At 35.5% G+C, this 14,842-nt stretch overlaps 1 protein-coding gene across 2 annotated transcripts in view; it reads right to left on the reverse strand.

The window, feature by feature from the left end:
• The window catches only part of LOC147999905 (uncharacterized), a 50,163-nt gene that overhangs the window by 8,875 nt on the left and 26,446 nt on the right, over positions 1–14,842 (reverse strand). The window contains exons 5-7 of one of the 2 annotated variants that reach the window (XR_015643156.1): positions 6,382–6,403; positions 4,512–4,597; positions 681–1,674 (exon numbers count right to left, since the gene is read on the reverse strand). The exons of the other annotated variant lie outside the window; for it this stretch is intronic. The gene's annotated coding sequence lies outside the window, so the exon portion shown is untranslated. Of the gene's footprint in view, positions 1–680; positions 1,675–4,511; positions 4,598–6,381; positions 6,404–14,842 lie in introns of those variants that run through there. 2 annotated transcript variants of the gene reach the window in all.

Raw genomic sequence — 14,842 nt, forward strand, 5'->3', positions numbered from 1 at the left:
CGGGTAAAGCTTACACATTATTAAGAAACTGAATATACTATGGTAGATGAAGAACATCACAGTGAGTAGTGATATTACTCATTTGAATGAAGATTAGAAAGCATCCATCAGTGCCTCAAAACTCATTCAGAATTCTACTTTGAAGGTTGCTATTACCAAATCTACTCGTTTTGCTATTCAGTGTTAAATATATATTTACATTGTGTAGACATCTTCTAATTTAAATAGGAACTGGAAAACTGGAACAAGTCTGAGTAACCAAGCCTCTTAATTTTGGTAGAAACATTTAATTGAACAATTTTTTTTGTAGAGAGCAGACCATAAAAATGACATACTCAATGTAGTTGTACTATGATAACTGAAACTAACAGAATAAGCATAAAGCCTTCATTTGCTCCCAGAAACAAGAAAACACACATATTTAAAGGCATGACAAAATTATTGAACAATTTTGTGAAAAACTCTAATGATATATTGTGAAATGACCAAAACTACTGATGAAACAACAAAGAAAATGAATCACAATAAATAGGCTTTCTCTGCATTGTATGTGAACTTATGGTGTGTGTGTGTGTGTGTGTGTGTGTGTGTGTGTGTGGAGAGAGTTTGTGTGTGCATGTTTGTGCGTGTGCATGTGTTTGTGTGTGTGAGTTTGTGTATGTGTGAGTTTGTGTGTGCATGTGAGTGTGTGTATGCATGTGTGTGTGCATGCATGTGCCTGTGTGTGTCTGTGTGTGTGTGTTTTTTTTTTTTAAGATGTTTAAGATTGCTTGTGGTATAGTAACCCCTGTCCCTAAGACAGTGTGGAGGTGAGACAAATGAATAAAGCCAACTGCAATTTTTCTGAGCTTGCTGAAACAAAGGACTCAGGCAGAACCATTTGCACTTTTGCAGAAACCCAGGAGTTCATAGAGGAGTGCAAATGAAAATGTGGAGGGACAGCAAGGTGTGGGTGCTGGGAATTTGAGTGTGTGCATGTCAGTTTTACATTTCTTAGGGTTGGAGACACTCCCCTTGAGGAAGCTCTGTGAAGGTTGATACAAATGGTACAGATCGAGCTTACGATCTGGCCATTGGGTTGCAGTGCTTGCTGCACAAATATAAGAACCTGAGTTCAGATCCCTGCACCCACATAAAAATCTGGGAGGTCCTGAGTGGCGCTGTGACAGCAGTGCTATGAGGGTCGGAGGCAGGAGGATCACTGGGCTTGGCTGACTGTCATCTTATCACTAGTTTAAGAGAGTCTCTGCCTCAAGTCTCAGGGGAAGAAGCAGAGTGAAATAGATATACATCTTTCTCTGGCCTCCACAGATGTGGTCACCAGCACGCTCGTGCTGAGAGACAGAGTCAGAGACAGAAAGAGACACACACAGCAAGAGGAGACAGAGACAGAGAGAGAGACAGAGAGACAGAGAGAGACGGAGAGAGGCAGAGAGAGATGGAGAGAGACAGAGTTTTCTTTGAGTGTGGTTATTTACATTATTACTTATAAAGGCATGATTATAAAGTTAGCAAAAACAGAGGCAAATACTGGGGAAACTGGGCCTGGAGAGATGACTCAGCAGTTACAAACACTTGCTGCTCTTGCAGCAAACCAGGTCTGTTCTCAACACCAACATGTTCAATCACAAGCTGTAATCAAGTTCCAGAAGATCTGGTGCCCTCTTCTTGTCTCTGTATGAACCATGGATATACACAAAGTCAATAAACATACATAAATAAAATTAATAAAAAAGTTGAATTCATATATCTTTATTAAACAATATAGTGAGAATATGTAATTTTATATATTGGTAACATTAGCTCACATTAGCAACTAATAATATATTTCACTCAATTAGAGAAATAGAGTAGCACTTTGAAAACAGTGGGTATATAGTAGAGATACCAACATAAAAGTGAATGAAAGGAGAAAAGATTCATTTTGCTATTTTAGGTGTTAATGTAACATTGAAAAGGTGATTTCTAATGGCTTATTTAGAAAGTATATTTTACTCCAAATATATTTGAATATGCTGCAGAATTTAGTTAAGCAGGACATTTTATTTGGCATCTAGTTAGTGTGAACACACTGCTAGACACTCTGTGTACCATATATCTTCCATTATAGCGGAGTAAGAAAAGAGTCTTAAGTGTAGTTAAATTTCTTTGGTTAAGCAACCTGCACAGGCAGTGAGCTGCAGATGTTTCTCCGAGCCAGTGGGGCTTTGTTCAACACTACACTTTGTACATTTCATTCCCTTTTACTTAAGGTCACAGAGTTCACATTCATTGTTACTCTTACTTTTAACATTTGACTTCTATCTTTTTCCTTGCCTTTTCTCTTCTGTCTCTGCTGGTACAGCTCGCTAGGTTTTTCTATTGAAATGTTTGAATAGAGTTGTGGAGGTACAGGAAAGAAAATGGCGGAAGTCTCCTCACTTGTGAGATAAATCCCAGGGTGCCTTTGCAATAAAACCAACATATTGACTGATTCCTTTACTCCTAGGAGTCAGTGACATTACTGCACCAACTAAGTATCAGAATAATTTTTTTTTTTTTATCTTGACGGTGCACTGAGGCTGCAAGAGTATAGCAATACTGATCAGGATTATGATTTAGCAATTTGAAATATCAGTTCAGCAAATGTCATTCCAATGGGAAATGCTGAACAGCAAACTTCTGTGGAACGTGTGTACATGTGTCACTCAGTGAAGGGCACTGAATCTAAAAATAATGAGACTTCCTCTTGTAGTCGTTATGGCCAAGAATAAGCCCAAGTTTGAATCCTCTATTTCACTCCCTGCCTTTTGTCTGTCATCTGTGATTAGCAGTCTGTTTTTCTATATGTTGTATATAGATCAAGTCTGTCTGTCTGTATTTCATGCTCATAACAAAACAATATTCTCTGTTTTTGTTAAATGGCACACAAAACATGTTTGCCTTTTATTCTGAAGTATTAAACAGAATTTACAAGAGAAGAAATTATCTTCTTTGCTTCAACTGATCCAGAATAATGTTCAAAATTTCGAACAAATATTAACAAATATTTTGAACAAATATCTCTATATTGATTCTTATATTTATGGGACACCTGTTGTGCTTAACGTGACTTCCAATATGTTGGCTACCTTCATCAAATTAAAATAAGAACACACACACACACATGCACACACAAACACACATACACACATATTATCTTGGTCAGTGCCATGGAAAAAGTACAGGATTTTATATTGAAGGTATTCATTTAGCTCAGATTGCAGAACCTAATTAAACATGAACTACATGTTAGAGAAAGATTGGTTATCTTGCTTTTCTGGAAAGTAGATTACCTGAAGTCCATTGAAAATGCAGTAGTATAGAAGATTAACTACAACCAAAGAGTACATACATGGGACCCATGGCTCTAGCCGCACATGTAGCAGAGGATGACATTGTCTGGCTTCAATAGGAGGAGAAGCCCTTGGTTCTGTGAAGGCTTTTTCCCCCAGTGTAAGGAAATGCCAAGGTGTTAAGGTGGGATTGGGTGGTCAGAGGGGGAGCACCCTCATAAAAGCAGAGGGAAAGGGGGTAACCAGGAAAGAGGATAACATTTGAAATGTAAATACATAAACTACCGATAAAAATAAATAAGTAAATAAATAAATAAATAAATAAATAAATAAATAAATTCATTCTCATGGGAAATACTTTAAACTACTTCCCACCCTTACCATGTGTTTTATTACATCACTTTATAGTATGCCTTCACAAAAAGTATCTCTGTCTTCTGACATCACTTTAAAAGAAGAAGAAGGAGAAGGAGGAGGAGGAGGAGGAGGAGGAGGAGGAGGAGGAGGAGGAGGAGGAGCAGCAGCAGCAGCAGCAGCAGCAGCAGCAGCAGCAGCAGCATAACAGTTTAAATGACCCCAGGGACTTTCATTATGATCTAGGTCACAAAGCCTGACAAAATGTTTGTTCCTGAAGAGCAAAGATGTTGTCAGGAAAAGATAGTCACAGTGTGGTTACTGCAAACATAACTGATTTAGTCTTTTTCTTCTTGCATTATCTTTCTATAGATTTTTTGACATTAGAATTAACAAATCTCCAGTAATAATGGCAGCAGAAATGGGCATTGTTTTCTATTCTATGCAATTTCAGTCTTTGAAAATGTTTTCTCCTTAGAATGTTTTAATGAATTAAACCTAATAATTGATTGACATTATGCAATACAGTACAATGCCTGCATAACGTCCAGAGTTGTGGTATTACATATGTTCATGTTATTGGCAAACTCATTCTCAAAAGCTTGTGTCATTTCTTCTTCATGATTTAGTGTATACCGCATTCTTTTAAATTTTATAGTTAACAATATACTTTGTGATATACAGTGTGTTTGGGGGTCTTTTTCTCTTACACAACTGAAACTATCTACAAAGTGAACACAGATTTACAGCATGTCATCATTTGGGTTACTGTTCTCTTGCATGAAGAGACACCAGGACCAAGACAACTTACAGAAGAAAACACTTAATTGGAGAATTTCTTACATTTTCAGATGGTGAATCCATGATCATCATAGCAGGAAGCACGGAGGCAGACAGGCAGGTGGACAGGTAGAACACTGGAACAGTAACTGAAAGCTTATATGTGAAACAGACGCACTGTGCAGAGACTGAGCCTGCCATAGACTTGTAAAACCTCAAAGTCCACCTCTAGTGGCACTCTGCCTTCACAACTCCTAATTCTTCTCAAACAGTCCCAGCAGCTCCGAACCAGTCTAATAAATGAGATTATGGTTGTTATTCTCATTCAAACCAAACAGCCATTTTCTCATCCTGGGGGAACCATCATTCTGTGATCTATTTCTGGATATACTGTCATCAAAGACTCAGGTAAAAGAAAGATTGTACTATTTGTTTCTTTGTGACTAACTTCACTTAGAACAGTCTCTTCTGAATCCATCCATTTTGTCAGTGAACCAGCACTATTCAGTTCACATAAGCCATTTTCTTTTTTAAATATTTATCTTTAATCCTTTTTTAAAAGTCTAATTGTTATCCCCTTCATAGTCCCCAGTCTGCCCTCCAATAGTTCCTCATCCCATTCACCCCTTCCCCAAACCACTGTCTCCAACAGGATGTCCCCACCTTCTCCACTCCACCCTGCCCGACCTCCCCACTCTCTGGGGCCTCAAGTCTCTAGATGGTTAGGCATGACTGTCTTCTCTTATTGAGGTCAGACTAGGCAGTCCTCTGCTATATATATATGTGTGTGTGTGTGTGTGTGTGTGTGTGTGTGTGTGTGTGTGTGTGTGTGTGTTTGAGAGTCTCAGACCAGCTAATGTATGCTGACTAGTTGGTAGTTCAATGTCTGAGAGATCTCAGATGTACAGGTCAGCTGAGACTGCTGGTCTTCCAATGGGATTGCTCTCCTCCTCAGCTTCTTCTAGCCTTTCCCTAATTCAACCACAGGGACCCCCAGCTTGTGTCCATTGGTTGGGTATAAGCATCTGCATCTGTCTCAGTCAGCTGTTTGTTGGTCCTCTGGGAGGGCAGCTATGATGGGCCCCTGACTGTAAGCACACCATAGAGTTCATAATAGTGTCAGGCCTTGGAACCTCGCCTTGACATGGGTCCCAGTTTGGGCCTGTCATTGGACCTCCTTTCCCTCGGGTTCTTTTCCATTTTTTTTTCCCTGCTGACAGGTACAATTCTGGTCCAGAGTTTTTGACTGTTGATAGCAACCCCATCTCTCACTAGATGCCCTTTCTTTCTGCTGGAGGTGGGCTCTACAAGTTCCCTCTCCCAACTGTAGGACATTTCATCTAAGGTCCCTCCCTTCGAGTCCTGAGAGTCTCTCACCTCCAAGATATCAAGGCTTTTTCAATATGAGTAGGTTGGATTTCTGCATTTGTTGGTAGATGTTAAGGTGTTTCACATGCTAGACCCTTCTAAGATTCAGTTATTGTGAACATGAAAGTGTACCTTCCTTTTTGTGATCTTCTAGATCTTTTTCTTGTGAACACAGAAATGGGATTCGATATCTTGACCACAGATCTGATTTTAGAATTTTGAACAGCACATACCACATTACTTATCTGACTAGTTTAGAATAATCAACGTATAGCAATTTTAATTTTTACACATTTCTTAGTTTTTAATTATTTAATGTTTCTTTCTTACAGTCATCATATGAAAAATATGTCAATTTGGTTTTGGGGAGTTTTTCTCAAATGGTTACTGAATTAAGGCTCCTTTTTTATACCTGCTGGTATTTTCAATTGTATAAAGAACATCGATAAGGCAGAAGAACAAATGGAAATTTGAAAAGTATTTTAATAGAAACAGCAAATATTTTGTATAGACTCAGTACTTCAAGATTAGTATATTTATTAATATAAGGAAAATGTTTAGTTACCTTAGTTACATCAGTGTGAAGTCTGTGTTAAAAGAGAAAGATATCCATAAGTAATTGAGGAGTCTAAACAGAAATTGTAAAAAGTTATAGATAATATTCAAACTATAAAACTATAACATTTATGCTTTAGTTTTATTTATTAAATACAGTTTAAAGGAAGTGATTGAAATTTTAATGGCTATCTCCAATCCTTTTATTGTCACCACATACTCTTCCAGATACAAGGAGGCAAGGCTCCTTGAAAAGATTACTTCTTACAATTTCATGTTGCATGTTTACTGAATGATTCTAGACCATCTGTCAGGGCATCATTGATTGAGGAAGGAAACAATAGAGGAGTTGATTCATTTTACCTAACAAAGCACTTCAGTGAAAATGATGACATTCAAAGGAATGATGAAAATTGAGACTCACAAAAATCAGACACATTTATTCAAAGACAGTGATTTTTGAGAGAAATCCATATTATAATATAATCATATTATACCTTAATAAAGTTATTAAGACACCAAATTATTATTTTAAAATATTTTACACATAAACAAAATGTTCCATTTTTCACATAATGAATTGCTGAATATATGATTAGAGGTAGTTTTTTCTTATATATTATCTTAAACACTTACACTTCTCTTGTGGTTTATATAACTTCATAAAGAGAAAATGAATAGTTTCAAAAAATAAATGCAATATTCTTTATGCATGATGAATATAGTAAGGAATTCTTCATGATATAAGTTAAAGTCTTCATGCTCTCTACTCATTACTAGATATTACTAAATATCAACTCATATTAAGCAATGGAAAGAAAAATGTTTGACACCAATACAGGGATATTTTGTTCTAATGTAATTTACTTTGCATCTAAAGAAGCTGCTAGAATTGGAGGAAATGGAAAACATTAACGTGTAGAGGATGAAGTAGAGAATATTTCCCAAGAAAATAGTTACTTCTATTATGTTTATTTCTCTAAAAAATAGAAACTAACATTTTATTTTTGTTTGTTTGTCATTATTTTAGTGCTGTTGCTAGAGAAGAAGATATAGCATTTTGGTTAACATCACTCATTGCTCTTCACAAGACCTGGGTTTTGTTCCCGGCACTCGTATCCAGTGGCTCATAACTACCTGTAACTCCAGTCCCATGGTTGAGACTGCTTATGGCCTCCACTGATAAACACACACATATGGTGTGCATAGATACACTCAGGCACACATGCATATATCAGTAAAACACACAAACACACACTCATCTTTAAAAGCGATAATATGATCTCATTAATTCTCATGAATTATGAATGCACAGTTCAAATAAAAAGGTTTATTATAATACAAGACATTTTCTATACACTATGATATTTGGATACTGCTCACAGCCTGAAGACACTAGACAAATTTTCACATATTTGTAATTCTGTAGCTTTTGAATTGGTGGCTTATATTTATCTTTATGGACATAAAATATCTCCCAATAAGATTTTAAAACTTCTAAGTTCTATAATAAATTATGTGAACATTTTAAATATCTCAGTTAAAGAAACTTGAAAAAAGAAAATCATATAAAGATATTCTTGGGAATAATTTTTAAACTACTATCACTTATAAAATTTTCATCTGGTGAAGAGAGGACAGGACATATCTGTAGAATAAGTCTAGATGAGAATGAAAGGAACGAAACCAACCTGGTTGATAAGTAAGTTTATGGGTAAAGAAACCAAAGAAGATGATGTCGCCAGAAAGGGTCTCTTTAGCAAGTGAAGTCTAACAAGAGAAATAAGTGTGTGGAGAACCAAGAAGCTAACACAGTAAAGTCAGTCACAGTCTGGTGAAGAATTCATAGCCACTGTGGACTCCTAGGTGGAGTTCCTTTTAGAAATCTCCAAGGAACTATGAGTAATTCTAGTATTTCTCCACCTGGAGGAAAAGAAACCTGGGCATTCATCAATTCTATGTCCCTTTAGCTGGAGAGAACTCTCAGCTACATTAAGTATCCTGAGATTCCATGCTATGAACATACACCAAAGTGAAATTCTACACCTTCACCAAAATTAGAGCAGATAAAAGTCACAAAGCATGGCAGAGGAGAGAATCTATAACTGAAAAAAACAAAGAAAGAAAACTCTCAGGAATATGCAAAAGGAGTGTGTTCTAGAATTCACTAGGACATAGGGACCCACATGTGAATCTATAACTCCCTCTACCTCTTCCTCTCCACAGTGATTACAGTAAAGAACCATCATTTCCATCTACAACACCTGCGGGGTATCCATTTGAGTGATCCAGACCATTATCTAAGACAGTGCTGTGATTTATCTAACTGTTGGTCAGCACATGCTTTATCGCCAACACATGCTCCAATGCCCAGCCCTAGATTCAGCCCTGTCCTGTTTATTCAGTATTTCATAACGATTCCCCACAGCATTGCTATGACAGGGTTCTTTGTTGGTCATCTGACAGCATGAGGCCTTACTTTATCTACATGAGAGTCTTACCTTTTGTTATAGCAAAACTTGGCTTTTAGTAGAGTTTTTATATTTAAAGAGGAAGATCTGTTATTCAGGAGTCCAATACAAAGTGATGATAAGAATATATTTTTAATTAATCAACAGTAGTAAAGGAAGAAGGAACTAATATTTCTGTTTTTGATTCCTGTTTCAGTAAAACATATTTAGTATATAACTCTCTCTCTCTCTCTCTCTCTCTCTCTCTCTCTCTCTCTCTCTCACACACACACACACACACACACACACACACTTGAAGTGTTGAAACCAGTATAGCCTGCTTGACTATTACTCTAAAAAACTTCAAACTTCATCCCCAATCCGTAGTAATCTCCTCTCCATTTACCATTTTTATACATGTTTGAACCAAATTAATAATAAAGCCTACACGTGGTCCTGAAATATTGTCACATTAATAAGATTTCTTGGTCAGAAGTAATATTTACAGAATCTCTGTATCAATATACTCAGCCACATAAACTCTCTCTAAGCACAGTATTGTCAAAAGAAACAAATCAATGTTCATTGTGTCAGTTTCTATAATCAATGTTCTGTCCTCATTGTGCTATGATCCACCTGCTATTAAGTCATGAGATGCAATTCTTAAAAGACTATTTCTGGTCTCAACATTCTCATTATTGATGCTGGGATCATCAACATTTATCTGATGGCCTGACAGAACTCCAAGCTGATGCTCCTATGAAAAATTGTCATTTCAGTGACCAGGTATAGGTCATTCATGGGCCTTATGGATAAGCTCTGAGAGGCAAGACTCATCCTTGATATAGTTTCAACAATAAATATAACTGAATTGATTAATAGCTGCTTGCTACATCTATTTTAAAAGACATATTTATCTGCATGTGTGTATGTTTATGAAAATATATATCATATAATTTCAGGGGCCATTAAAAGGCAGAAGAAAATGTAGTATTTCTTGGAACTGGACCAGTGTTGTAAACCTACATACATAGGTGTTGGTGATAAAATATTGTCCACCGGAAAGCCGTCAAGAATTCCTAATCACTGAGGCATTATTTGAGCTTTCTGTTTGTCGCTTTTATAGGTACAGTATAATAAGCACTGATGTGACTTTCACCTTCCCTATGCACTCATTTACATACCTGTTAACTTCTTTGTCAACACTACTCCTTATGTTTTTTTCTTCTTTGTTGACAACCATACATTCTTTTTAAGTCATGATACCAGTTTGTTTCTTATGTCACATTTCCTGATTTGTTACTGTATCGGTAACTCTGTATGGCTTACGTCATTTGCCAGCAAGAGCAGTTCCTCATTACCACGCAGGCTATCTAGAGCACTGCAGGGAAGCAATGGTTCATTGGCTATCACAAACCTTAGACCTATAGAAGGGTATGGCTTTGCTGGTGGACTCACTTGGTTATTGATTTTTGTTTGTGAGATAAGTCTCACATGTGTCTCATGCTGGCATAAAACTTGCTATGTATCTGAAGCTGGAACAGAAGTCTTGATATTTTACCCCTTTGGCATCCAAAGTTCAAGGATTACATATCTGTAATACCACATCCAAATTTGTAGACAGATTTGAAATACAGTTTTTATATGAATTTCAAAAAAAATGAAGACGGAGAAATAGTTAATGCATTTGCTATTCCAGTTCCTGTCAAGGACTGTGCCTGCCTAGACCTTCTGTAGGACACTGAGTAGACAGGAAAGCATCTTAAGATACCAACCCAATGCTTGCATTAACAGTTGCATGCTCTCATATCAAATGTACTTTACTAACAACTGAATATAAAATTATTATACTTTAATATTTTGAAATTACATATTATAATATGCATGATCCAAAAATTCACTGACTCTCCACTGAAACTTAAACATTGCATTTCTGTCTTCTGAAAGCTTAATTAAGAGTGGGCCATTTTTAGCAATCATACAGTTTTATAATACCTGGTTTGGAATTTAAGAACTGCTAATAAGTTTTCTTCTGTCATACATGTCTCTATATGTCAGTGTGCAGAGTGTATGGCCACTGGAAATTAAATATAAAGCCAAACAGTAGGAAGTGAAAACAGATACCTTTGTTACTACTAATAAAATTAGATTCAATTCATAATTGTACAATAGATATTTTAAAATGGAACTTAATGATTATATATTTATGAGCTACTCTACGCTAAACTTCCTTGTATAGATAGTCTTAAATTCTGGCGGTGATATCTATTAAATTAAATTTGCCCTGAAAACCAATACCACCTTAAATTCAGAAAGATTACCTGAAGGAATATTTTCCTTTTAAAAGAATTCACTTAGTTGAATGTGATGTCCATTTATACAATAGAATAATGCTCTTCCAAACAGAGTTGAGCAGAGAAGGGCTAATCTTTATTCATAAGGCTAATAAATTCATTCAAAGAGCACATCTGCTAAAGGGCAGAGTGAGTATGAGCCAGATGAATGGTGACTTTGTTTAGCTTTCCAGTGACAGCTATTGTAAAAGTTTAGGTTATTTATTTCCAGCTGACTGATAAAACCTATCATATGGTAGATAAAATTCCAACCATAACATGCTTTCAGAAATCCTTTTGTCATTAAATAAACCAAATCTGCATAAGCATGTATCGATTTGGTATGTATGTTTACATATATAAATCTATATGTGTACATGATCTCACATATGCATGCAATTTCAGTCTTGCAAGGAAAACAGTTCGGGTTTATTTAACTCCACGTAAATATAATCATTACTTTTGGGAAAATAAAATAGACCTTCATATTTTATATCGCTTCATTTTATTAGTGATGATTCCAGTAATTTTATTACTGTTGTTTTATGATAGTTATTCTAAAATCCAGTATTGTGTCTATTCAGCAAGAAGATTCATTTGTCTTTTATTTCTTGCAAATCAGTGGAGAATTCAAAAAGTACATGATATAAAAATAAAGGAAACTTGTCTGGATTATAGGAAGACAGTGCTATGTTTGAGGAAGTGTTGATCTGCCATCTTTAGGATTACGTACATATAATCATTTATATTTTGTCTTTAGTAAACTATTATGACTTATGTCATAGAGAAGTGTTATAAATCAAAGGTGGAAAGACTACATACACTTTTTTGAAATATTTTATTATGTTATTCAACATTACAAACTGGTAACTTACTAGCTATTTGGAATCAATATAAAAATTTAACGTACAATTTAGTTGGTTTGTTTGTTTATTTATTTATAGTATTGAGCTATCCAAATCACAATTTAAGCCAGACTTAAAACATTATGGCATACAATCAAATATAAATGCAACTAATTCATAACCAATTTGTTTAAATTATTATTATTGTTACTACTACTACTACTACTACTACTACTACTACTACTGTACACATATTGTTATTCATGTATATGCAGGTATTATGTCACGACTATAAATGACAAATGTTGGTCATATTTACAGCAATAGACATGTAATTTATTCTGTGGAGTGGACCTTAAATCCAATCATAAAAGGAATTGGTTTTCCCCATCCTAAGTAATATTTTTAACAATATAAGATTAAATTCTTTTATATAAAAGCTAAAATGTTTTATTTTTGATGATTAAATCACTGTTATTTTTGAGAAATATTATTTCCATTATATTAATATGAATGAAATTCCACCATAATTTTATGTTGTAATGTAACCATGTAGTGTAGACACTTTTAACAATGAAAAATTGTTACTAACTTGGCCTAAATGCTTAACAGTTCAAAGGAGAGCCATTTAAAGAAGAAAAACGTTCAGAAAAGTCAATTTTGCTACGACCTACTCTGTGTAAAATAGATTCAATTCAGATTTTCTATAGGGAAGATGAATCTAAAAACAATCACACCAAAGAACTACAAAAACAGCTTTTATTCACTACTGAAGTGGGATTAGCTGGAAAATTAGCAAATTAGCTGCTGGAACCAGATCATTCAGGGAAAACACTAGGTAACAAGGATGTAGATGAGAGAAAATGTTATGCAGTAAGTTTTTGGAAGTATTGTCCCAAGACTGAATCAGTCAAAAAGTGATGGACATATGAAATTAACAAGAAAAATTTGAAAATTTAGGCAAATCTGGAACACGGTAGTTTGTGAGTTGAGGTTCAGAAAGCTGAGGTTCTTTTGACATTTTGTTTTAAATTCTTAGAATACAATTTACAAAAATCAACTAAAACTCTTGTATGGTTTAAAATTCATTTATTGGTATTTAGACACGATGATAATAATATGCTATGCCACTTTATGAGTGTACTTTTGTGCAAACATTAAGCAATTCCTATGGGATACTTTCCTGGAAGCTTTTTAAGAAATAACCTGATTATGAATTAAAAAATTTCTGATTATGAAAATACCTTGTTTAGTAACACTGCCAATGTAACCTTTTAAATATAAAGAAGTATCTGAAATACATTCAGTCGGATTAAAAAAAAAATACCCACAGCAATAACTATTTATTTAGTCTACCTAGCAACTTTATGTAGCTCTTTTGATAGGAAAGTTATATTTGTATGCAGAGTCATTTACATGACAAATGCAACTTACAAAGGAAAGCATTTAATTGGAGTTCACAGCTTGAGTGCAGAAGAGTTCATGACCATCATGGCAGGAAGAAGAAAGGCATGATGGTGAAGCAGGAGCTGAGACCATTTGCATCCTGATCTGCAGGCAGCCATGAGACAGCAACACTGGGCCTCCCCTGGGATTTTGAAACCACAAATCCCACCCCCAGTGACATACCCTCTCCATCATGGCCACACCTCCCAATCCTCCAGAAACAGTTCTACTAACTTGTAGCCTAGCATTAAAACACATGAGCCTGTGAGGGTTGTTCTTGCTCAAATTACCACAGATGGCAATGTCATTGTGTGCTATTTCAACTTACATTAGTGGAAGGTACTTATAGGAAAGAATAATTTATATAGAAAAATTTCTCTTTTAGTAGTAGAATCTGAATCAGTTTTCTAGTAACAGCAGCCTGCTTGGCCTCCCTCCTTCAAAGCCATGTGATGGCTGCACACTGTGTTGGGGAGTTGATGGTGTTCCCTCTGTGGCACACTGATAAGTGAAACTCAAGGCTTCACATGAAAATTGACAAATATGATGTCTGTTCATATTTCCTTGATTATTGTGCAACATAGAGCTTTAAATCCCACAGAGTATGTGGATAGTCTTGAGAATAAAACAAATCATTAACAGCCATAAAAGGACACGTGGACAACATAAAATCAACTAAAAGATCAAGACATAATCCAGGGCATAAATCAATGTTTTCTGTAGGATCTAAAATAGACTTCCATTAACTACTCTTTTTTTTTTGCTTTGGTTTATTTGCTTCCTTATTTGAGAAATGATTTCACTCTGAAGGCTTTATCAACTCCTCTGTGATGCTGTCTCCACCTCAGAGTCCTGGGATTATAGGCATGTACCAGCATGCCGGCCTTATTATGTTCATTTCATGCTTACTTACTCTGGACCTCTAAGGAAAAGAAGTGAACATGGACCCATATTAATTTACAAAAGTTAACTACATAAAGACAAGAGTTCACAAGCCATCGAAAAGTGTTACTTGCAAGAGATATCATTTTATTAATTTATTATCAAAGTATTTCCTTATGATATTGATGACATTTGCTGTGTCTCGTTATTTCTCCTGTAGCCCATTTAAGGTTCTGTATCAGACAGGAGCAACCTCATCTACAATGACCCTTACATCTTTGGAGGAAGCTGTGTGGTATGTATGTTCCATTTAACACTGTACTCTCCTAAGATCTGCACCTTAGTTGGTTGTATATTTTTATGTTAATCACCATCTACCGTGAGTAGAAGCTTCTCTCATAAGGGATGGTAGATACATTAATATATGAGTATAATGATATATCATTACAAGTCAGTTTAAAAATCTTACCCTTAGCAGAGTAACAGTAATAAGCTCTCCTGTGTGGCTTGTTACC

This window comes from Rattus norvegicus, chromosome 18 (genome assembly GCF_021556685.1).
Source record: "Rattus norvegicus strain SHRSP/BbbUtx chromosome 18, alternate assembly SHRSP_T2T, whole genome shotgun sequence".
Taxonomy (NCBI): Eukaryota; Metazoa; Chordata; class Mammalia; order Rodentia; family Muridae; genus Rattus; species Rattus norvegicus.